We start from the raw sequence: 26,632 nt of genomic DNA on the forward strand, positions 1-26,632 counted from the left end.
AGGATGAACATAATAGAGGATTGCAGTGTAGTTGTAAACTGTGTTGGTCCCAGGATATTGGAGAGACAAGGTAGGTGAGGTAATATCTTTTACTGGACCAACTTCAGTTGGTGACAGAGAGAAGCTTTCCCGAGTTCCCAGTCCTGGTACCCCTACTCTCCTGAGTTGTCCCATTGAAGTCAATGGGATCAGAACAGGATTCCAAGACTGCTAATTCCTGAGGATGGGGGCCTGCCCCCTGTTACTGATCCCTTCAGTGCCCTGGCCGCTGTGCCAAGGCTGCCAGAGAGGCTGGGTGGGGGTGGCAGGGTGCCTGAGGCTGTGCAGTCATCCCCCGCGGACAGAGGCCTGGAGAACGGACTCCAGGGGCCAAGGCTGCTCCGCTTCCTGGGCTCCTGCGACCTCATTGTACCCACAATGCCTGGCCGCGGGCGCCCGGGGAGCTCTCCCCGCCGAGCACCCGGCGCTGCAGATCGGGCGCCAGGGGGCGCCCCCAGCCGGCTGCCTGCGCTCTCCCGGGCGCACCCGGGCTGCTCTGGCGGCTGTTTGAAAGTGCGGAGGAGGAGCGGGGCTGCGCACGGGGCTGGCGGGCAGCGGCAGCCCGGCCTCCTTTGTCCCCTCCCCTACTCGCCGAGCCGGCAGCGGGTGCAGCAGCCGGGAGCGGAGCGGGTCGGCCTGGGGGGGATCCTTCCCTTCCCGCAGCAGCACCGAGGTCGCCATCTTCGCCTCCCCGTCCCGGCTCCCAGGCAGGGCGACGGAAAATCCCTCCAGCCAGGCGCTGCTCGCGCCGCATCCCTCGCCGCCAGCTCCCTGCCGCGGGCACCCAGCGCCCGACGCCGCCCGAGAGCCGGGGCAGCCGGGGAGGGGAGTGGGCGCGGCCCCCGCCCGCTCCATGTGATCGCCCGGGCTCAGCAGCCTCCCGCGCTGATCTCATCTCCATCCTCCCCAGCGCTGTGGGCACCCGGCGGGAGACGGAGGTGCCGAGGGGAAGCCAGACAAAGGAGCCGGCGCTGCTCTAGCGGGAGGTGAGTGACTGGGGGGCTTATGGGGCAGAAGGGGCCTAATTTTCGTGCTTCTCCCCCATTTCTATGTAATCCCCTCCTTCGAAAGCCTCTGGCTTCATGTGCACTGGGAGTGGCCTCTTCCCCTCCCCGGAGAGCAGAAAGACACCCTACCCCACCCCCCACCATCAACCCCCCTGCCCCCCGACCTAGCTGCAGGGATGCAGGCTCGCCCAGCCTCCTACCAGCGAAGAGGGGAGCAGAGCTGGGGCTGGGAGCGCGGGGCTGGCATCCCCATCTGGAAGACTAGTGTGATCTGTAGTGCGGGTGTGTTTGTGGGAAACAAACAGCCATACCTGTGTGGACCCCACTGGGCTACGGTGTAATGCACCAGAGCCCGCGGCTCCGTTTTCGTCCCTGGGAAAGTCCTCTGCTCTCCATTCTGTTGTCACTTCTCTTCCTTCAAAGCCAAAGCAAGGGGAGGGGGAATTCCCACACGCCGGGCAAAAATGAAGGCTCACTGTGCAATAGTTCTCGCAGTGTGAAGCAAGTGGGAGCAGACGGCTAAAAAAACTTGGCAAATGTTTGGTGCTTTTGCATAGCCAGTGCTGTTGTCAGTGGCAGGTCAGGTTTCACAGTGGCATGGACCAAAGGTTTTGGGGAAGGGAAGCTGAGTCTCTCTGATCCTACACACAGTGCCGTGCCCGCCCCATGCACTTTTTTTTTTAGTAGGCTGTAAACCCTGCAATTGGATATTAGTAAGCAAAAAAATCTAGGGCTTTCTCTCCCCTCCTCCCTCCAAGCTAATCAGAACATTACCAGAATTAGAGCCTGCACAGCTTGGCTCTTTCTCATGGAGTTAAAGAGAGCAGGAGAGGAAACTCCAATAGGGATTTAGAGCATAAATGTATTATTATTTTTCTCCTCCTCCCCCTCCTTATCTACAGTGATTATAAGGCCAGATTTGCTTCCTTTCCACAATGCTCTAGGCTTCACTGTGAGTAAAGTGATGCTCCTACAGCATTTTTTAAAAAATAGCAATTAATTCCTTGTTCCTTTTTTGTTGAAGTGGCAGGAAGGACAGTTTCATTTGCTCAAAGATTATTAAAAACTGCTGTTTCTGGGGAAAATATGATAATTGAGAGCATTGAGGGGGACAGGTGATGCCTTTAACAGGTTGTTTAATGCAAGTGCTTCTTGAGCTCAAGGACAAAAGGAGGCTTCTTTTTTGCTTTTTTTTCTTGGCACAGAGGGTGTGGTAATGGCACTGTAATGCAGCATTGGTAAGTGAACAGGCACAGGGCACTGTTGACCGCATATGTGAGGAAAAACATTTGTCAGTTATTGGGTGCTATGGAGTTGTTAATGAGTTCATGGCTGATGTGACAGCTTTTATTTTTAAATAATACAAATTTGAGTAAAATACAAAAATTCACTCTAGGGAAATTACCTGACTCTATCCACAAGCTGTATGTATGAAATCATTGATGAGTTAGCACCAGCATATCAGAATTGTAAGGTAGTGTTGCGTACATTAATTTATCTGTCTTTGAATTTAAACCTGTTAATTTCAAAATTCAGTGTTCATAGTACAAAACATCTAAAAAGTCACCTTTTCAAATAAGTAACAAACTCCTGACATGTTTTTAAGTTTATTTTGTGTGACTAACCATGTGTGAAGAATTTTGGCATAAACTATTGTTTTTCATAGGCTAAGATAATATAACATTCTGAGGTGAGATTTGTGACTTTGACATCCAGCATGAAATAAGTGTCACGCGCATTCTTTAATTCATATTGTTTTGAACCAGAGGCTGACTGCTTTTTGGGTGATTCAGGGTAAATGGTAAAGAAAAATGTTTATTTTTATGTTCAGTGAGTAACAAGATCTTCTAGAGGCAATTAAACCAAAAAACAAACAAACACAAAAAACCCACTATTGGTGCTGCGATAGCTATGTATAGTTTTTTCTGAAAATAAAAACTTAAAGCTAATTTTTTATTGCTGTCTGACAAAGTTTTACTACTTTATCATAGCTTAATGGTTAACTTGATTTAGTAAATTAAAGATATCTTTCTGTGACACAAAAGCTTATGTAATAGTTTTAAGCTCTCCATTTACCTTCTGAATTCTAACACAAAGGGCCCAATTCTGTTCTGTTTTATATGGGTATGACTTGAGTAATTCCAATGATTGTAATTGTATTATGTTGGATTTACAACGGTTCAAGTGACATTAGAATTTTGTCCAATGATTAAGTTTGTCTTTCTAGTTATAATTGCCCATATAATACTATCTTGCTCAGCCCATGTTGCTCTGAGTAGGGAAGAGCTGATTTCTGGTGAAATTCTCTTACAGAACATTTTATATTATAAAATACCTTTAGGGATTTCATAGTACTAAAAATTGTTGAAGGTAAGCAAGTCATTTTTGAAATGACACCACTTGCATTGTCAATACACCTGTGCAGCTCTTAGTCTGTTCCTGATCTCTTTCAGTTTCTATTGTCATTTCCCTTTTTGCCAAAAAAGGCAACGTTAAAGATTAAGTGTTGAAGAGTGATAAGTCTGGCCCTGATCCTTCAGATACTTATGCAAGTGAATAGTCTCACTGAACTCATTGCTTAGTTCAGTGGGATTTTTCACTTTGCCTAAAGTTGAGCATACATGTAAACATTTGAAGGACTGGGGGTGTAAACAATCTGTAGTTTTTCTTTTCTTAGGTGCAGTAAGAAATTTAGAAGCAAAGGTTATATTTTTTTCTTGATAATTAAGATGACTTTATTAGTGGTTAGTGCATTTTCTACAGAAGAGCAGGTTCCTAACTGTGTTCTTCTAGCTCAGGGGTTCTCAAATTGGGGTTTGGGACCCTCAGGGGGTCACGAAGTTATTACATGGGGGGTCTCGAGCTGTCAGCCTCCACCCCAAACCCCGCTTTGCCTCCAGCATTTATAATGGTGTTAAATATATTTTAAAGTGTTTTTAATTTATAAGCGGGGGACGGGGTGTTGCACTCAGGGGCTTGCTATGTGAAAGGGGTCACCAGGACAAAAGTTTGAGAACCACGGTTCTAGCTTTTCTCTGAGTAGTAATGGAGTCATTCCTACAACAAAGAATTCATTTGTGGTTGTTTTATTTGCTTCAAGAAACTTCATGACATTGTTGATATCAAAGATCTATAGATCAGGAATTATAAAATTAGCTTAAGCAAGTATTTTTATAACCTGTTGTTGCACTGATTAGTGAAGAATAGAGGAAGCTGTAGAGTCATTACATATAATTTGTTAGTCCATGCCTGAACCTCGTACAGCTTTACGCTATCAAAGTAGAGATAGATAGACTCAGAGTTCTAAATCTACTGGCTATGTTTATATTATATAACAAGAAAAAACAACTTGTCTTGAAGCATGCCGTTAATTCTGACCCCGAGTGCTTGTCAAAGTTCTACAGTAGCTGGCTTTGTAATGATTTGAGGAAAGCTTGCAAAGGGTATGGCTTCTCATTATAGAAAAAGGCGGCAGGAGCCTTTTCAACATCTTGTCTTGGTTCCTGTTGTCCAAAATAATAAGTTGATTGATTTTAGCAGGGGAAAGTGAAAAAATAGTACAAAGGGGAAAACTGCAGCAGAGTGTTCTAAGTGCCTTTTTTTTTTTTAATTAAATATTTCGTGGTGGGGTTGTCGGGGTCTTTTGCTGTCAGAACAGGCAGTGTAATGATAGATCCTGAGTAATATAGTGGTGACGAGAAACAATCTAATGTCACTTGGGGGCTTTACAGGAGTAAGAAATGCTTGGCACATTCTTTTTCAGCAAGAACTGTATTAGACACTAACACTATTAAGTCTTTAGTGGGGAAAACTAGATTGTGATGAAGAAATGTTAACCACCAGTCACTGTCAGAATTAATTGTATGTCCACTAGAGTGAAGTTATGATCCAGTGTGCTGCCAGGGAACATGGCTGACTTTTTAGAATTCTGTGTATGCTTCTGTTGTCCGTAGCTTTTGGCTGGTTCACACACATTTTTTTTTTCTAGTTTTTGTTTTTTTACTAGAATTCTAAGTCAAATATAATTCAGCTTTAGGTTCCCCCTGGTAACTATTAGATCAATAATACAGTTTCTATTCTATTCTATTCTCTGATGTAATTTTTTCCCTGGAAGAATGAGTTTAAAAACTTCTCCATTTAAAACAAGATTTACATTGACATTATTGCTTTGGTTCATTAAATGTGATTTAATACATCAACCCTGCAAATGAGGCATGAAGTTTATATGGTTGATGCACATCTATTAATTTATACCGAGTTCTGAAAAGTTATCACTGACATAAAACTGCTCTCTGGACGTATCTGTAATTGCTTGATATTACATGCAAATCTCTCTGTTATTCAGCCCTTAAGTTTCATTTTTGGGTGAATTAGAGCCATCATAGTGTGGCCAGCATTATGTACTTTCCTGCACAGTTCTGACAAATGCCTGTCTTGATGATTTTTTTTTTTTTTTGGTAGTAGTAGTTTGTGTGTGCAAATATTCCCCTGAACTCCAGTTGATATGGTGAAGCTCATGTTATATATGACTCAAATTGGACTGAATTTGGTGGTCTCATATTTATCTTCAAGTGATCCTTTGACCACATCACAAAATCAACCATGGAACTTCTTATCATACTTGACAGCTCAAGTTCAGGAATCCTATAGCAGATTAGGTTTGCAATTCAGTGGCCCATGGAGAATGTTAGTGCAACACATACTTGCACAAGGTCTGGTTCAAACTAGAACTACTGACTCTTTTCTTACATAAGCACACATCTGGATGGCGTGGTTAGCTAATGATCTGTGGTCACCTTCTTAGCTCTGCATATCTATTTCTCTCTTTAAACATCTTTGGTTTTCAGCAGGCGATCAGGTATTATGGGGAAGAGGACCATGTGTAGGTCAACATGGCCCCTTTTTCAGGGTTTGCTAGTGCCTCATCTCATCACATTCATATCAAATACTTGCTGACACTTCTCTTTTGGTAACTTTTCATGACTCTCCCATTTCTCTTCATGGTGCTCTGTTTTCTTCTCTTAATAAAATAAATGTTTAACTCAAAACAACTAAGCGATCTTAAAAAAATTAAGAGCTCTGTCATTGATGTGATAATGTTAGGGTTGCTTTGATACTTTCTAAATGAAGGTTTCTCTGACTTCATGTTAATAAATGTAGTGGACGTTGTAGAAACTTGATGCCGACTTTCCTGATAAGTACTCTGACTACCACCTATGCCTTTAGAACAATGTGTCAGTTTTAAATCAGAATGCTTGTGCTTCACAATTCTGAAGGCTTGTTTGGAAGAGTTAATATGAGCCCTTCTCTGTTAGTTCAGTCCTCTTAATATCACAGACATCTTGCTTCCTGACAGTCTCTGAAGTGCCCTAAGGCTAATGCTAGCAGCATCGTATACACTTCAAATATGCCATCTTTGGCAGTGCCACAGACAGTTGGTTTTTTTTGCCTGTAAATACTGGATTAGCCTGTAAAAAGCAATCATGGAGAAGCTTCTTAGAAATGAATTAAGTAAACACATCAGCTGTGATGGAGAACAAGAAGGTATTCTCCCCACCACCTGCTTTCCTCTTCCCATACACTCCATTCTTTGAGGATGTAAAAGTCTTCCCGCTGTAATTGGTTTTTTAGAGGTCAGTGTTGGTGAAAATGGATCTGTGAAGTCATTTTTTTGTCACACTGGTGAAGCATCAGTCAGTCTTCAAGCAGTGATGCTTACTGCTAAATCTTTTTTTTTTTTTTTTTCAGAGCTTGCTGTCTGAGCAGAAAGCCATCCTGAATGTTCTGTGTCTCAGATCAACCTCCAGCTTAGTTTAATTTTCACCTGTGTGACTCGCCATTCTAGAACCTATGCACCCAAAAGCATATAGGAATGTAACCTAATAGGAGGAATGGTGACTCTTGAGGTCACCTGTAGACTATTTTAGGGATACAATGTCTAGCACAGAAGTTAAACATAGCGCATCTTATTTTGGAAGCCTTTGCCTCTGAAAAGTGTATAATTCAAAAACTGAAATACAACAATCTTACCATTCTTCTGGCAGATCTGATATTTTGCTTCTGCATGTGATTCTGACAAAATTATGTACTGATTTAGATTTTTAATAAAGACCACATGCAAATTGTTGCCACAGTACAAAAAACAAGCACAGATATGAGACCAAAACTGATTAGCTTTTCTGGCGATAACAGTGGTACGTGGTTATTCAAATTATGAAATACCTTCGTTTTTTTAAAAAGAGAAGAACCAAAATCAGATCAGAGTAATATTACAGTTTTGGTCCTTGAGTCTTTATAAGCTTCACACATGCTTTTGTGCTACAGTCTGTGGTTACTTCTAAGCTGAGAGGGCTCTACCAAACCTTTAGGACACTTCACTAGTTATCTCCTTAAAAATATATCCAGGCACCATGGCAACAATTGGATTTGGATTCCCAGAGGTGAAAGCACAATAATTAATATACTAAGTGATCTAGTCCCCTAAATATTTGTCAGTTAAATCAGTCTATTGCTAGTCTTTACATGTGTCAGCTGTGATTTAAAACAAGCTGGAATTCTCCTCCCCCACACCCCAAATATATACTTTGGTCTTTGAGGATGTAAAAACTTGCCAGCTGTAAGTGGCTTTCTGAAGTACAGTGGTTCTGAAAATGGATCTGTGGAGTTTGTTTTTTGTCACAGTAGAGTAAAACATTCATCTTGAAGCAGTGATGCTTACGGCTAGCCATGAACCAGTCAAAATCTTCTCAAAGTTTCTCAGGGGATTTTAACCAGCTAAAAGCACTTGTCTGCATCATGCACAACTGCTTGGTGTCTTTCTTCCTTGGGTGAGCAGCGAGGGCTTTAAGCAGGGGGAGAGATTGGGGAAATAAAGACCTTGGATACAAAATGGAAGCAGGATAGCCATAATCAGGTAACTGCACCCACTATATTAAAGCTTATGTTAACTGTATCTCTCTTCACTCTGTTCTGTGTTACTGTTTTCACATTCCTTACTGCAGTTATAACTGCTGGAGAGTAAGGACTGATATATTGGAAGTGTGTCCCATGAGAGGGTTTGTTTTTGGGGCTTGAAGTATATTTGTAGCTAGCATAGAGGTTGATACTCCAACAGGAGTAGAAGTATTCAGTTAATTAGCCACCCTTCATGGAGGCACAATTAAATGAGTGCTGACGTACTTGGAGCATTTTACTTTATCTTCCTCTGTACAGTTGGCAGAGTAACAGAGGTATTTGGTTATGCATAAGGGTCCATCCACATGTTTCCCTCTAGTAAGATTAGAGCCCTAATTAGTGATCTACCTTCTGAAAAAATTACCACAATATATTAACTTCCTTTTATTATTCCATATTGTTTTATTGGTAACAGAATTCCCAGTCCTTGTCCCAAACCTTCCTAGCATTCATTGATCAGTAATTCATATCTGTTTTCTTTTTGGCGTTTTGTGATTATGACATATCCCCAAGGATACCACTTGCTATAGAGTGCTACTAGGAGAAGGCAAGATGAAATCACCCAGGTTGGCTGCGGTAGCTAGATAGTGGTACAATACTAGGGCTCTGCTTGGATTCAAACTTACATTACAAATATAATAATAACATAATTTAATAAAAAACCCTAAAGCAGATGTGAAAGTCAGAAGCCCAGAGAACACTGAGAAAGAGGAAATTCTTTCTCTAGGCCTTAGTATACCTTTAATATAGATTTTGAACGTTCTTTGCAATATTCAAAATACTCTTTATTTTAGATTTAGATTTAAGGTGATCAGTGAATGGTTCATACATTGGCTAATATATGGCCCACTTCCTTTTAATACTGAAATGTAGACTGTAGAGATTACAGGTCTCAGCATCCAGTGCTTCCTCTTTATTCAAACATCCTCCTGCTGCTGCCTGCTCTAGCTATTGATTTTGGCTGTCTGGCTACTGTCAAGTTGCCAATGTGGTCCTTGGTTGGGCAATTTTGTCCTCCTACTCCTTATGGTTTAAGCTGTATCTGAGCTGAAATGGAAATAAATATTAAATGTTTGCTCAGACTAATTGTGTATAGTGATGTTCTTGCACTGTAGAAGAATTATTGTCTGAAAAATACTGATTCATTCTTATGATAATGTTTGGAAAAAACTTCATATAAGCAATTTGAGTTGAGGCTTCTCATATCTTAAGATGAAACCTAATGATAATTATATCTAATTATCTCTCTTCCCAGCCAAGTACTTGTAGTAGTTTAAAAAGCAAGTAGGGATAACATTTCTAATTATCTAGTAACTGTTTAGATCAGAACAAAGAACCATTTGTTCCATGTGTGTCTAAAACAGGGTCCAAAGACAGAAAGCAATTTGTGTATTGAATAACTGATTAGCACATACTGCACCTTCATTTGCTAAGCATTTCAGTGTTTTATATTTTTTTAACAAGGCATTGCTTGAAGAAATATTTACACTTTTTAAAATGGTTCTCAGCTTGCATTTGCTTTGAACTTTACAGAAAGCAAGCACTATATCCATAACAAGTCAAATCTGTAAACTGTATGAAGCCTTTAACAAAGCAGAAAATGTGGTGTCACAAAAATCTTAATTGCCCACTTTCAGAGGTAAGAGGTGTTGTACTATATTTTGAATGAAATCAGCAATTTCTGACCAAGCTAGCTATAGTTACCTCAGAAACTGTTAGACCTTCCTGTGTTTTAATTTATAGACTTGCCTTTTTGTGCATGTTGTTTTATCAAAATAATTCTTTCCTTTCTCTTTTGCTTGGCTTTGATGTTGATGTCACTTTTCTAGTAAGTGCTCTCCCCCCTCCCCCCCACCGGCTTGTTTTTGACACCAGGTTTTGGGGCAGATTAAGTCTTGCACAATGGCAGAGGGAAAACCCAGTGTTTCACTTAGTAGTTCATCTGAGATGATTTGAGGACAACACTTGAGATACTGACCTGTAACTGACCAAAATGTAGATTCAAATACTGTACATATTTGGTGAAATTACATATAGCTAGATGTTTTTAAACAATCATATTTAGCTCTGATATTTCCTGCAAATACTGTTCAGTGTATAATACTCAAGTATACATTAATGTATGTATGTGGTGTCTTGATATCAGTAGTGCTTATTACTGGATACAGACAACAACATTTATGTTTCTGTTAGGGTGTGGTTCCAGTAAGACACCATAAACATTGGAGAGGTCTGTGGGGTGGTAGAAGAATCTATAGGTCAGTAACTGTAGTCACTATTTAAATTTTATTTTTTTAATTACATTTTAAGACAGAGTGTTCAGGCGATGCCCTCCTTCTCTGAATCTGCATCAAGGTGGATTTGATTTAAAAATCATGATTTAAATCACTAGTCAGGAAGACTCAATTTAATCATGGATTTCTACATAAAAGTGCATTCTTCTTGGTTGTTATAACCTTAATACATATTCTTCACAACTCAGAGATGGATGTAGGTTTCATTTTTAGAAGGCACACACTATACATTTTTTAAAGTGATTTATTTTGAAAACTTTTCCGATTAGTTTTACAGCTATATCAGAAAATGAATGATTGGTTATTTCATTTACCAAAGGTAATTGTTGAAGCAGCTATTTATGAAGTCACTGGGAGGTGAACTATCTCCAATTCAACAGGTTAATCATTAATATTTGGGGGATTTTCTTGCCAAGCTGTATTAGGAGTAGAACATCACCAGGCAGACATTTACATTGTTTTATTTAACGAAAACAACAACGTTATGTAGTCTGGATTTTTTTTCTTCATCAGCAAACATAATATTTTAACAAAAGAAGCATATGAATTTTTGAATTTAGTTAAACATTCAAGATTTTTAAAATAAGGTTTGTTTTTGTTAAAATTGTTTTTAACTAAAATAGCTAAATGAAATATTTAAAAAAAACCCACAAAATTTAATCGACTATGTCAGCCAGGTCAACATGAGAAACTTAAAATATTGGCTTCTGCAGCTAACTCAGTTGTCTTCACCTTCATTTTCCTGTTTGTTCATAATCTGGAAAAGAAAAACAAGCTTTCCTGCTTTTTCAGGTCCCAAATGATTTCTCAATTTGGAATGATTTAGTTCAAAGGAAGAAAATATTCTTTCTACGCCAGCAGAAGAAGCTACTGCTGTTAAAAGTGAGATTATCACTTCAGCAGTCTCTGAATCCAAGTGCTTAAGTGACTTCCACCAAGTCACTGGTGTGACTTTCTTTAAAACATTGTCAGCAAACATATATTTCTTGAATGGTTCACCCTTAGCTCTGAAGTTTATTATAGTTGGCATTATGGAGGAATGATTGCTGGATGTCCATGTCATAGCCAACTCCTCTTCTTCAGCAGTTATGGTTTGACCCTGGTACCGAGTATTGAGAATATCTGCAAGAAAATGAGCTGGAGATAGTGCTTGTCCCATTTGTTTTTTTAATGCTTGTCATTTAATTCTGTAATTGCATATTTTTCTTTTTAAGATCTCACTCAGTTCCTTCCAAATTTCAACAGCGTCATCAATAAAGTAGCTATTTCCCAGCATTTTGTTTATGGCTACAGAAATAGGTTTCAGAATACTCAGCATGTGTTTAACATTTCTCTTAAGCCCAATGTTGAGAACTTTGGCTGTGGCAGTGCCATCTATTTGTTCACAATTTTGTTCACAAACTGTCATCAGATTAGGCCACTTCTTCAGTCCACTACTGAGTTCCATTGCATGTCTTGTGGGAGAGTTAGCTTGGTTCTTCCCACTTTTTTTCAGAGCAGCTGCTGCAAAGTGGTTGTTATGGAAGTATTTTGCAATTTCAACATTAGCCTTTATTTCTGGAACACTGACGTCTTTGGCTAGGAGGTGCATTAAACAAGCACTGCAACCATATGTTGTTAGCTTGGGACTCTCTTCTGAATAATTTCTTCTCATCTTGAATACATTTGCAGCATGGTCTATGACCAAGCTGTGTAGTAGACATTTGAATTTTTTTTCACAGTATGTCATAGCTTCTGCTGCTACTTCTTGTAAGTATTCTGCTATGTGTGCATTTCCTGATGTATCAATTGTTTCTGTATGGAAGACATTCCCTTCTTCTGTTGTCACACAAGCACATACAACAGGATCATTGTGGACATTGCTCCACCCATCAAGACTCAGGTTAACAATTTTACCTTCTAGACCTTTTGCACACTGCTCAATTTTTCTTTCATACACTTTATCCAGCAATTTGCCTGCAACATCTGCTTTGTTGGGTGGACTGTATCCTGGTCTTCGTGACTGAACCATGTTAATGAAGTGTGGGTTCTCAATATACGGAAAGGAGAGTTTGTTGCATAAACAAACCAGGCAATTTTTTCATCAATTACCTCTTTTTGTAATCTGCTGGTTCTAAACACAAACTTATCTTTGGATGTTTCTGGCTGATGGAGATTTTTTTTTCTTTTTGCTACAGGTGATATACTGTGGCTATGTGGCATACATGATGTGACTGAAACACTATCATTGGCAGATAACTCTGAAACTATAGAAAATGATGATGATCTTGAAGCTGGATAGTCTTCAGAATCCTATATGTTGAGGATGAATTCTCCTAAACAATTAAGTCAGTGCAATTATTTAATTATTATTACATACTTCTCATTTAGTATTACTCCATTGCATTCACTGACACTCAGTACTACTTTAAACGTGAAATCGTAAAAGGAAGATCTGCCTATTTCAGCTGTTTATTTTTTATCACAACTGCACCTAAAATGAGGGTACCATAGAGTAACAACTATATTTTTTGCTCAAACAAGAGAATTCAGTAGTAGTCCAGAAGGAAGACAGGCAGTCCTTAAGAAAAAAGTATGAAATAAAGTTTACCAACATGAAGATCCTTCATGTTCAGACATGTTCCTTTGATCATCTTCAACGTAGCTTCCTCCTGAGAAGGGACACTTCTCATGATGTTTTTTCATTTAGGCAACCAGGCCTTGCATTTCTTTGTTGCACTGTTTTTATTGTGCACGCAAGCCTGTCTTACCCACTGGTAGAGGAACTTCATTAAAATATTCCCAAACTGGGTCTCTCTTACGGTCTGCTGCCATTATAAGTTTTTAACTTCTAATGAAAGAATGGTAAGGTAGCTCTCAAATCAATGAAGGCTACACTCAGAAAGACTTCAAGACTTCTGAAATATGCTGCTCAAGCAGTTTCTCTTTTGTTTCTACTGCCTGTCCCTCCCTTCTCACATTTATCTCGAGACTTCTTCTCCTTATCCAAATCTATTCCGCCCCCAACAATCTTCTATTCATTGAACTTTTTGAAACTTTGCACTTTTAGAGAGAGGTAAGGGATTGACTCTGTGTACACAAATCTGCAGAGGGACAATAGGGTTGAGATCTGTTATTTCTCACCTCTATATATTTATTTATTTGAAAACATTTTTGCTGTTAACAAGCATGTTATCTCTGGACCCACAAATCCACAGTTTGAGAACTGCAAAACTAAGCATGGTATCTTCTAGACTGAGCACTGAGTCCCATTGGGTAGCTACAAAGATTAATCTAAATCTATACAGAATCCCCTGGAACCCCATAAGATTGGATCCCTAATCCATGAACTATTGGAATTCATTGACAAAATGTTTCTTAAACATTACATGAATATATTGTCTCATACTATAGAATTAGAATTTATAATCTCTATTCCATGAAGAGATATTTTTGAGCTATAATGCATCTTAATTAGGTTTTTTCCTCAAAAAGCATTTTATCAAAAAAATCCTATTTAAATAAAAAAATCCGATTTAAATCAAAAACCGATTTTTTTTTATTTTTTTAAATTGATTTTTATCCACCCTGATCTGCATGTGGCATGGACTTTTTCAGTAGTACAAGCAGGGCCTGCTATGTTTCATCAGGTTCCTTTATTTCAATATTAAAATATTATTATGGCCTTACTCTGTTTATAGAGATAAAACTCGGTTGCCCCTGGCTTCATTAACGTGATTGTCATTTGCTACAAGACAGAAGTAAAACAGCTGTCTTGTAGCAGGTAAAGCTTCTTAATATTAGGGCAAGTTAGTGGATTTAAGCCTGCATTGAGATGGATTTGGAGGGGTTGTAGGCCAGTACCACTGCTTAATTTTATTGGCTGCAGGGTGGGCTCACCAGGCCCTGGTTCACAGTTGTGCCATTGGACCTGACTACTGAACAAGAATGCTAAGAAATTAGGACTCCGAGAAAACTCTATACCCCTCACACCTACCCTCCTGAACATGCAAGCACAATCTTGTCTTAGTATCTAAGATTTCAGTGGACAGTTTTTCTTCCATAGTCCTTCCCCACTAGCTGCCATTGACTTAAACTCACATCTCACAACTCACATCCTTAAGTACCTCTGGTGAAATCCTAGCCAAATTGAAGTTGATGGCAAATTCCCATTGACTTCAGCCCTTAATTCTAACTTCATTGGGACAATGCACATGCATAAAGTTAAACATCTGTAAGTGTTTGCAAGATGCAGAGCCTTATTTGATGCAATGTTCTTAGCGCTGACCGATAAGAGAAAATGTGGAGTATTATACACAGGCAGATTCATGGTCTATACTCTATGCCAGGGTGGATGGATATTCTAGATCCTTCCCTTCCCCTCCCCCACCTTCTACTTGTTACCATGGCATGGCATGACAGTTTTAGTAAGGTATGAAACAGTTCACTTGCCTGCTTTAGGTGGTCCAAAACGGTATCCTTCGTGTGATGTGACTTCACGTGTATGGTGCATGTGAGGTCATTCTGTGTGGTCCTCAGGGGGCCAGATAGAATTGTCCTGCAAGTCAGATCTGGCCTTCAGATCACCAGGAGGACAATGCACAGCCAGTCAGGCGTTGCATACATAGCTGGCAGGCCACTGGCTTGTTGTCTATCTTTATTTCCGGCAAAGTACAAAATGCAGAGGAAGAATGTTCCATGGAACTCGCAGCCTAGACAGACAACTTACAATTTAAACAAATGTATTTGTCTGGTTAAAGACTGTGCCAACAAAGCAACACATTCAGACGATTAGATAGCCTTGTTGTTTTGGCGTTGAGCAAAGTAATATTATTTGGAAGTTCCAATAATTGTGTAACTGGAAAGGTGGGGTAGAGGATTGCTTATGCTCAGGTAGGTCAAATTTAAGATATTTTAATCAGTGTGTTCTGTCCTAGGACAATATTTATCAAATGTTTGTGACTCATATTGTGTCTTTAAATGTAACCTAATTTGTATTCACATCTAGCCAAAGATACTAAGGGCATTTTAGATACAGTGCTGCTCCAAAATTCCAGGCAACAAATGTTGTATATCACCATGGTAATGTTTGTGTGGGAAGCGGAGTTTATTATATTACATGTGTTCGCTGCCACTAGGAACTGTCAGTTCTTTGAAGTATGTGGCTCTTTGGGCTTAATTAATAATATGATGCAGCCAATGCTGCTAATGGCCTACAAAAACCAAACCTCTGTATCTGATTTATTGTGACCTGGCAGCTAATCTGCTCACAAAATCAAAGAGATGAGAGTATTGGTTGGTATTTTTCCTTATTTGGACAATGGCATATCAAAACTTAGTGAGACTGGTAAACAAAAGTCTTCTGTTTACTGCAGCTCTAAGAACAGCGTAGAGAGGTCTAAGACACCTGGGCATAGAAAAGGATGTCTTTAAAACTGGAGCTGCATATTAAAAAGGCTACAGTTGTAGTAGCAGCTCATCATCTGTTGAAATCCTGCCAGGTCACACCCTGAAATGTTTTAGATTTTTGCTTTGTAGGTATGTCGAGAAACTTTATGTGCACTATCATTGCATTGAATATGGAATGAGTCCTGAATCACCAGTTCGATTCTATCTCTTCCCCCCCACCACCGTTTTTGTTCTCCAGTTTCTAGCAATGGTGAATGTTTTACCCGCTATATCATCTACCTATGTTGCTGACATCAGCTTGTCTCTATTAGTATTCCACGAGTGAGAAATTTTAAGGGGGGATTGAGGGTGGGAAGGAGCCTTGAGAACCTTGCTGTTGAACCAAGTGGAAAAACTTCTCTTCATTTAGTGAATACTGTGTGTGTCAGTGAAAGCAGAATGTGTGTCATGTTTTTAAAATAATAAAAATTAATCTGAAACCCCAAAATGAGTCTAAGAAATAATTGCAGTTTAATATTAAAAGTAGCTTATCTTTTTGTAGAGATTGGGCTAGCCTTTCTTTCTGGTTCAAATCCAGACTATATTTTATTGACTTGCATATTGGGTGGCCTGAGAGAATGTGTAGGGGGTCCCAGTCCATTTCTTATTTGATAGGTAATCACATTTCAAAACAACAAATATGTTGAATTTTTGTAGCCAGTCTCATTGGAGGGGCAAGAACAAACTGGGTTGTTGATCCCCCTAGAAGGAGTCTCGGCATATCAGGATTCAGTGCCCCGCCAGTGTGCTTTGTAGCAGAGCTTCCAGCACGACTTACAAATCTGGATAATGTTTGTGTGTGTTAAGTGTCAGTCTTCGCTCTTAAAGTTCTGAATTCGGTATCTGTCAAACTTGCACATCAAATTTTCTGGAAGTTGTTTTATTAGCTGCAGAGCCATTTGAGCAACAGTATGCATTAAACTCCCAGTTTGGTGCGTTTTTGGTAGAGGTTTCCCATTTGTTTGAGTTGCTTGCAGGGCATCATGTTGTTAAAATGGTTTTCCGTCATTTGAAAAAAAAAATGGAGCTCAGGCGTGCATCCGATGACGTGAGCTGTAGCTCACGAAGGCTCATGCTCAAATAAATTGGTTAGTCTCTAAGGTGCCGCAAGTCCGCCTTTTCTTTCTGTAAAATCAAATCTGTCCTCCATGAGAGTAAATTTGGAAAAGTGGTGACTATGAAAGGCTTTATCTCATGAAAACAGGTTGCAGTTCTTGGAAGCTGTGAATCTGTTCATGCAATGGAGCAATTTTTTAGCTACTGATTTATTAAAGACCCCATCATACACTTGTTGTGTGATGAGTCAGTTTAGTTATCACATATTAGATGTATCGTATTCTTGCTGATTTTTTGTTAAAGGACATAACTTTATTATTTTTACTTTAAATATTGATTTGTTTTTAAAACCATGTAGTGCTCCTGTTTCTTCACATATGTTGAGACTCCTCAAATATATCGAATCGTGAGCACCTGTCAGTTCTAACATGTGCAAGTTCTATATTAGAACCGAGACTTTGTTTGGACATTTGTGTGATTTGAAGCAGACATGCTGGGGTTTATTTGAACTACATGCTGATGCTTAATTTGAATTGATTTTAGTTTCTTAGGTCAAATAGGAATGAACATTCATGAGTTAATGTAGGCTTTGCCCAAACCTGATCCTCTTCCAGGTAAAGTTGATACATTAGAAAACAGGTTTCTAAATGACAGAGCAATAGAGTTCTGAGAGGATCCTTCTAAATGCAACAAAATTGCTGTAAAAATGTTACATATTATTTCACCAAAACAGTGGGCGGGGGAGAGTAGGAAATTAAAGAGGCTTCTTTACCCTTTAGGCACAACAGGATGAGATGGGCCCTGCAGCACTGATGTAAGATTAAAGCCTGTTTTTAAATTGCTGAAATGTCTTTGCACAGCAGAGTGAGCTAAGAAAGGACTGTCAGCCCTCATTTTGAGTTTCCTTTTTTGTCATTTAAGGTCAAATGCTTTTACAAGTAGGGCAGTGCACACACTGGATATTGTGCAGTGTTAAAACTATGCCAAATACATTTAGATTTTAATTTGAGTTGGATAAAAGTAGACTTCAAGCCTGACCTCATTGAACTTTTGAGTCCCAACTCTGTCAGATTCCCCTTGCTAGTGGTGTTTGTGCCATATAGTCCGTTAATTCTCTGTATAGGCAGACATAAGTGCTGACAAGTAGAGTAGAGACATTAGTGGACGAGAGCTAAGGAAGTGTTGTTCTAAGTCAGCATTTTTGTTGGCATTTTTATGGCTGACTTAAAGCAACGCTTCCTTAGCTCTCGTCCCCTAGCGCCCCTCCTCTACTTGCGTACATTGATGACATCTTCATCATGTGGACCCACGGGAAGGAGGCCTTTTAGGAATTCCACCATGATTTCAACAATTTCCATCCCACCATCAACCTCAGCCTGGATCAATCCACACAAGCGGACCATTTCCTGGACACTACTGTGCTAATAAGCAATGGTCACATAAACACCACCCTATACTGAAAACCTACTGACCGCTATACTTACCTACATGCCTCCAGCTTCCATCCAGGACACACCATACGATCAATTGTCTACAGCCAAGCTCTAAGATACAACTCCAGTTGCTCCAATCCCTTAGACAGAGACAAACACCTTACAAGATCTCTATCAAGCATTCTTAAAACTACAATACCTACCTGCTGAAGTTAAAAAAACAAATTGACAGAGTCTGAAGAGTACCCAGAAGTCACCTACTACAGGACAGGCCCAACAAAGAAAATAACAGAACGCCACTAACCGTCACCTTCAGCCCCCAACTAAAACCTCTCCAGCGCATCATCAAAGATCTACAACCTTTCCTGAAAGACAATCCCTCTCTCTCTCAGATCTTGGGAGACACGCCAGTCCTCGCTTACAGACAGCCCCCTAACCTGAAGCAAATACTCATCAGCAACCATGCACCACACAACAAAAACACTAACCCAGGAACTTATTCTTGCAACAAAGCCCGATGCCAACTTTGTCCATGTATGTATTCAGGGGACACCATCATAGGACCTAATCACATCAGCCATGCCATCAGGGGCTCGTTCATCTGCATATCTGCCAATGTGATATATGCCATCATGTGCCAGCAATGCCCCTCTGCCATGTACATTGGCCAAACCGGACAGTCTGTATGCAAAAGAATACATTGACACAAATCTGACATCAGGAATCATAACATTCAAAAACCAGTCGTAGAACACTTCAACCTCTCTGGTCACTCAGTAAAAGACTTAAAGGTGAAAATTTTGCAACAGAAAAACTTCAAAAACAGACTCCAAGGAGAAACTGCTGAAGTTAAATTGATTTGCAAACTAGATACCATTAACTCAGGCTTGAATAGAGACTGGGAGAAGCTGGGTCATTAAACTAATTGAATCTATTTCCCCATGTTAAGCATCCTCACAGCTCTTGTCAACTGTCTGAAATGGGCCATCTTGATTATCACTACAAAAGTTTTTTTTCCCCTGCTGATAATAGCTCATCTTAATTAATTAGCCTCTTAGAGTTGGTCTGGCAACTTCCACCTTTTCATATTTTCTGTATGTATATATATCCTCTTACTATATGTTCCATTCTATGCGTCCGATGAAGTGGGCTGTAGCCACGAAAGCTTATGCTCAAATAAATTTGTTAGTGTTTAAGGTGCCACAAGTACTCCTGTTCTTTTTGCGGATACAGACTAACATGGCTGCTACTCTGAAACCTGAAATAAGAGCTGACAGTGAGCAAAACATAAAAATTGATCAGGGTGAGTATTTGTTTTACTTGAGAAAGGAAAATAAAATACTATTTTGAGGCAGATTAGGACTGAGAATATTCAAGTCCTGTTTGAAACTATTTGATTCAGTGGTTTCAAAGTCTGAGTATGTTTTTTAAAGGTAAATTCTATAATGTTGGAATTTACCTCTTAAAAATGTTGAAACTATCTGAATTTTGATGTCTTTTAATAGAAGAATTACACTTCTCAGAACTGATCTGTTGCATAAGCCTCAGCCCCCTGCTAGGAGATACAATGCTGTATTATTTAAGTCCTCTGAAAGGGATACCTACCTTCCCCACATGGAGATCCTGATACACTGGTGAGGATTTCTAAAAACAGTTTTAAAATTCATATTTTGAGTACATTAATTTATTAAATATTTCTGTGATCTCATTATACCTTTTTACTTCCAAATGCCTACAGTTTTTCCTAATAACTTGCAGCAGCGCTGACATACACTCTAGCTGTATTAAAGGAAACGATGCATTGCTTTAAGCCTCTTGAAGAAAGTCATTTTAAAAGTGCTTGCTTGAGTCCTGATACAACCACCATTGACAGGGTTTTGCCATTAACTTCAGTGAGAACAGAATTGGGATATTTATGAATTAAGAGCTGTCCTTATTCAGCAGATGCAGAACTAACCCTTGATTTAATGTTTTACATTTCTGAACACTTCCTTGATTCAACTTTCTGCAGACAACTGATGGTTTATTTTATAATGCTTTATTGTTTTATCTTGCTATATTACCTCCTTACTCCTCTCTCTTTTGTGAGTAAACTGAAATGTCTAGTTGAGGGTCCAAAAAAAAAAAAAAAAGCTGACTGATTGTAGTCCCCAATTAAAGGAATAATTTGTACTTAAACACTTGGCATTGGAACTGGCTTAGTGTTTTTTTTTTGTTTGTTTGTTTTTTTAAAGGTAGAAATACATTTTAAATCTAGTACCATATATATAGGGCCCTACCAAATTCAAGGTCTATTTTGGTCAATTTCACATTATAGGATTTGAAAATTTAGTCAATGTAATGTTTTCAGATGTTTATATCTGAAATTTCACAGTGTTGTGGTCTTGGGGGGGGTCGCAAAGCTGTTGTAGGTTGTAGGTCAGACCTGCCCCTTCCTCTCAAGTAGCTAAATTTCATGGGGGAGGTCTGATTTCATGGTCTGTGACATGTTTTTCACAGCCTTGAATTTGGTAGGGCCCTACGTACACAGAAAACATAGCCTGCAGAAATTAGTTTAGACGAAAGTGTCTTGAGTGGTTTCGACGTAACCTGATATGCATCAATTGAATCTGTTTGATTTTTCCAAATCTATATAAAAACTATTGGTTTATTAAGCACTGCATTATGTGACTTTTCTCAGTCAATTTGGGGAAGAGGGAGGGATTGGTTGATTTGCAGATGGAATTCCCAAATGGATTGTTTTCTATTCTCTTCCTGCACTGACACATTTCAGTCAGAACCCTATTATTTTTGTTAACAGTCTCTTGAAGTTTGTCACAAGATATAGTGAAACTTGTGGTGTTTTGCTCAGACTGTTATGTGGGTTTGTGATGTTCTGTATTCTACTTCTCTAAAAGTGTGGCTATTTCTGCTGCACAGCACACTGCTAATTGCTATGCTGTTGCACCCTGTTAAGGGACTCTGTATCTCATTTCCCATCTTGTTTCACATTTTGTCATCTTTGCTTTGACAAACTGCTTGTTACTGAACTCTTCAAATGAGCTGATATGGCTTTCACACTATTATGGACTGAGTAGCAAAATGACTGTCTGAGCAGACATTTTTCAGGGTAGCAGCCGTGTTAGTCTGTATTCGCAAACATTGTCAGGTTGACAGGTTTATGCTTTCTGCTAACATTGTAAAAGATAACACTTTGCAATAGGTTAAAATTTTGTTAGATCGCTGCTTTTTGTGTTGTTTAGTGTTGTGAAATGTGCTGAATTATTAGCCCTGAATGATGTTTTCTGCCTCTGTACAATTTCAAAGTGCTTCACAAATGCTAATACTTAAATGATTACTGATGATGAATTATATTACTACTAAGCGGGCAGTGTGGCGTACCTGTAAAGTACTCTGTAAACACTTAAACAAATGTGCCTCAGCCCTTACCTGGAGTAACCACCAGAAGAGTTGAAAAGGTGGTCTGATTTGCATACCCATTAATCTCCTGGCCTTCCTGCTAAGACTACTAAAAGGGTGCAGTTATGATGGTGGCTTTGTGAATTAAATTGTCCAATAGGAACTTGCCTGAGACCACCAACATGACTCCTGTAGGCTTCTGAACTATCATCATAGGATGATTTATACCAGCCTGGTCTCATACCTACGATTTATATAAAATGTCACTCTATAAAGTTGGCTCTCTATTCCCTATGTTCTCTATTCCCCTGCTGACATCAAGGTCTCGAACATTTTTTGTATTACAGCTTATGTACATGTTATGCTAAATCATTTAGTATCACACTTAGCCTATTTTTCCCTTTTAAGAGGAAAACAATGGCACATCTGCTATAGGTTTGAAAATATTACATTACCCCCTCCGCCCAAAATATGAATGCAGTATTATTCGTTTTTTTAAATGCATTAGCTTACAATATGAAGAGTTAAGGGTCTCCCAGCAATATAAACTCTGTGCTCTTTAAGGTGTGCACTACAGTAAGGGTTTTATTACATGACCATATATCAGGAGCGAGATTCTGCAGTGAACATATTAAGGAAGAAGAAAGAGTAATGAGTTCTGCAGTCAGGTTTACTAGCATGACCCCTACCCTATTGATTTCACTTGGGCTCCACATGGGTGCGGGGATCCAGACCAACAGATGTGATTTCAGTGTCAGAGCCAAAGAAAGTTCTCCTTGTCCCCAAATGGCTAGTTAAGGAATTCACATCATAGCCAATATCTAAGAAGGCATCCAGCCATGCAACTGAAATCTCAGCAAAAACTGAGGTTCCCTGTGAAAATGTAAGTCTCCCTAAGCAAATTCCAGGATTTAGTATGCTTTTATATTTAACTTGTTGAGTAGCTGCTGAGTCCAGTGTAGTGGCTGTTAACCACAGGCTTTCTGCCCAACAATACTGGAGCATTTAATCAACAATTGAATGTTCTACCAGTCATTCCTTACATCTTAAGAAAAACTATTAAGTTCTTGCTATGGTGTCCACCTATCTGGAGGTTACCCCACTCTAGAGAATTGTCATAAAATGCACATTCTTATCATTCAACTTGACTGTGTTTGGCAATAACCTGACAGTGTCTGTGTGGAGAAGGGTCCATAAATATATTGTGATTACTATCTGTTACATCAGTGTTTCCCTAACTTGGGATGCCGCTTGTTCAGGGATGTACCCGCTGCTGCTTCCCGCAGCCCCCATTGGCCTGCAGCAGTGAACCGCGGCCAGTGGGAGTCGCGATCGGCCGAACCTGTGGATGCAGCAGGTAAAGAAACTGGCCCGGCCCGCCAGGGGCTTTCCCTGAACAAGCGGCGTCCCAAGTTTGGGAAACACTGTGTTACATGGTGCAAGGTTCAAAATGCATAGTAGTGCATTAAAAGTTAAATGAACCTCCCAAACATTAACCCACTGAAGTTCCTTTCCCCCATGTGCCCTGCTAGTGTGTCTATGACCTATTCTTGCAGGCTACTTCGCTCTGTGACTCAATGGACAAAACCAGTGTGCCGAACCTCATTTCTGGATGACTTGCTTTTGATCCAAGCTGGCTATTTTTGCTGTTCTTTATGCAGTTGGTTGACTCTATTAGCTCTCTCAGTTCTAGGGAAATTATATTCCAAAGTTTCATTTGCTTTGTTTTTGAATATATTTGTATGCTCCAACTCTCTGTGCCTTTTGAGAGAACCATTCCTATGCTCCTTTGTATGCCTCTTCCAATTTCTTCTATCTCACCCCCAGTCTCCCTGTCTCTCCTTTCTTCAACTAGTTCTTTCCTCTGTGTTCTCTCTTGTATGATCATTGCATGGTCCTAAAAACCAAACTGTTTTTCACAAAGGCCTGTTCAGCCACTTCCTGAAACTAAACTCTTTAACCGTCTTCTACTTCATTTTTTGTACCCTCCATATTTTTATGTCCTTTCACTAGAAAACTTCTGTGCTTAAAGTTTCCTCTGCCTCTGTCTTGCTGTCCAGACATGACCCTGCCCTCTTCTGCATAGCATACCTCTCCAACTCTACCATTTTTTCCTTTGTCATATATACCTCTCATTCTACCATGGGTGACCTGGTTTTTCTTCCCCTACTATTTATGCTACAAATATCCTACAGTCTTATTATATGTTTATGCGTATTGCTCTGAGTATTTCATTAACCCTCATACAGAATTATTTATTTAAATACAAATGGCTATCTCTAGTCTGTGCAAAAGATTTTGAGAGATGGCCCTGAGTCAAAGGAATCCTGCTGTTAATAGCAGGGACTGACTGAGTGAAGTACGCTAGGACTCTATTATGAATCAGCAGGGAAATGCATCACCCATCTACCATAATGAGATCCCATGTGCCTAGGCCATGTCCTAAGTACAGCAGTGCAGTAGGAAAAGCTTAAAGATCTCCTCAGCACAAGGAGTAGTCAACAAAACACTGCACTGTTCCATGCAGGGGCTGTGTAAATGGTTAGCAAGAGTTGTGTCTTCAGGAGACAGCACTGTTCTCTTTAACATGGCTGTTAAAGTATGACCTTTAAATGTGCATGAGTATGAGGTTTTTCTATATCCCTTCTGCTTGTGTAGCAGCAGCATAGAAGCACTCTCATATTGGCAAGGAGTTTTTGGCACCTGAGGTTAAAATGCAATTGGTTGGTGCTGTTCAAATACAGCTTTTATAACCTAGTGCCTGATCAGCACCTGTGAGTAATCCATTGGCTGTAAAACCTCAATAATCTCATTTTGCAGTGGGGCCACTCCTCACTTGCAGTGCATAACCTTCTCGGAGCCAAGTACTTAGCAATGTGTTTCCCTCCCATTATTGCCTTTATTAGTTACGTGATCCATCCTTCCTTTTTTTACTGAAAAATACCGTTGAACTTGCTCTTTTCCCTGTCAAAGTATTTTCCTTATATTTGTGCTGTGCCAAAGTCTCTTCATAACGAAAACATCTAGTGCTATTAGGGAAGAAGGGAGTTCTGCGGAGCTTGTACACACTGAACATCTACAGAATTCAATGAAAAGAGACCCAGCGGGCTCTTGTCATGTGCTGCCTGTTTGGGCAATGATAGAGCTTTGCCTCTGCAAATGGTTCTCTCTCCTTGGAACTCCCAGCTACTCCCTCGCTCCAGAACCTAATAATATACATCCCAACCTGCTGCAGCAGATGGTCGTCTTCCTCCTGGCTGTCGGAGAGAGAAACAACCTCTCTGCTGCTCCTTGGCTCTCCTTACTTGTTTAAATGTAAACCCAATAGTAGTTCTCTGAGTGATGAGAAGGAAAATGCTGGAGAGAATATAGTGATGGCACTCCTGGAATAACTAATTCAAATAGAAGATCTGGAGAAGTCACAATCCGGTCATACATGTGCAGTGATATTGCTGAAATGGTGGAGCGTGCGTGCAGTTCCATGAGACAAAGCTGAAGTTGATTTGTTTGGCCTGGGAAAATACAGCTGCCTAATCATAGAAAGTTGCTCAAACAACCCATTATAAGTAGTGACATTTGAAGATGCCACAGCTTCTACCATTTGAAGTGCACTAATCCTTGTTTGCTATGTCTGTGAACTCCACAGACAGTAATTACAGACAATGGATCATAGTTGTAAGATTTATCAAATAAGATTTTTCTTCAAGTGTCATCATAAGACATAGGTGCCAAGTTTTGTACAGCTTCGTGTGACATTAGGTGCAAATTATTTAATGAACTAATTTGTGTAACACAAACTTAAGCTTATGGTCAATGCATTCTGCCCCAAGCAGCGATGGATTAAAGATGTGGAGCTGCTCAAAATTTGGCAGTCATAAAGCTGTGGCAGATCAGGGATGCATAGGGAGGGGGTGATAGGGTATGTCTATACAGCAGCTGAGAGTGTGCTTCCCAGCATGGATAGACAGATACGCACTAACTCCGCTTGAGCTAGCATGCAAAAAGTAGCAGTGGGGCTGCGGTGGCATAGGCAGTGGTTCTGGCAAGCCACCAGAGTACAAGCTGTTGGGTACGTACTTGCTATTTTTAGCATGCTAGTTTGAGCGGAACTAGCATGTTTTTCTCCCCATGCTGGGAAGCACCCTCCCAATTGTTGTGCAGATATGCCCTAAGGGCATTTGTGGTAGGGTGCTGGAAGTTGTCCGGGATTGCTTGGTTAGAGAACTGGATGGATGGTTGGTGGGTGCTTTTGGATGATGGAGGGGACTGGGGGCCATCTAGGGGTAGCTGGATGCGGTTGGGGTGGGTGAGTGCCGAGGTAAGTGGGTTGTGGGGTGGAGATGCTGGGTGCTCTTGGGTCTGAGAGCACTGGGGTAGGTGAGTTCTGTTTGGGAGGGAGGCTGGGGTCTATTTAAGGGTATATGTGAACTGCAGTTGGAGATGTGATTGCAGAACAGTCTGGTGTATTGGTGCTAGCTTTAATTTAGCTACCAGGGCTAAAAATCACAGTGAAGATGTGGCATCACAGACTTTAGTCCAGGCTGTACAGGCATATAGGAACATACTCCTATTGCTAGCTCATGCTGAAGTCCATGTCACCATGTCTTTGATGCTAGGGGGCTGGATGGTGGCCAGTAACCTGGGTTCTCACTAAGGGCCTTGGGTCTGACTAGGGACAGGGAGTCTGTTGCCTTTCTGGGGTTGGAGTCTGGCTAGGGGAGCAGAGGTATCCTCTGGGATCATAGGTTTCAGTGGGGTGTGTCAGGGGAACCTGGAGCTAATATTGAACTCCTCCATCTTCTGTCTCCACCAGCTAACTCACCACCACCTATTGCTGCTCTTCATTTTCTGCTTGAATCCAGCAAGAGGAGCAGTCACAGTGTAGGCAGACATGTTACCTGGCTTCTTGAAGCCAGACTCCACAGTGCATCTAGTAACCACAGGAGGAGCTGCACCACAGCTTGCTGCCCAGCTGGATGGGATGCGTGACTTTCCAACTGGGTTGCGGGAATGCAGGCATGGT

At 40.3% G+C, this 26,632-nt stretch overlaps 1 protein-coding gene across 2 annotated transcripts in view; it reads left to right on the plus strand.

The window, feature by feature from the left end:
* Positions 1 to 544: 544 nt before the first annotated feature.
* The window catches only part of CDC42SE2 (CDC42 small effector 2), a 115,805-nt gene continuing 89,717 nt past the window's right edge, over positions 545 to 26,632 (plus strand). The window contains exon 1 of one of the 2 annotated variants that reach the window (XM_048850939.2): positions 545 to 1,025. The gene's annotated coding sequence lies outside the window, so the exon portion shown is untranslated. Of the gene's footprint in view, positions 1,026 to 2,086; positions 2,285 to 26,632 lie in introns of those variants that run through there. The other variant, XM_048850940.2, reaches the window with a different exon arrangement.

This window comes from Caretta caretta, chromosome 5, assembly GCF_965140235.1.
Source record: "Caretta caretta isolate rCarCar2 chromosome 5, rCarCar1.hap1, whole genome shotgun sequence".
NCBI classification, from domain to species: Eukaryota; Metazoa; Chordata; order Testudines; family Cheloniidae; genus Caretta; species Caretta caretta.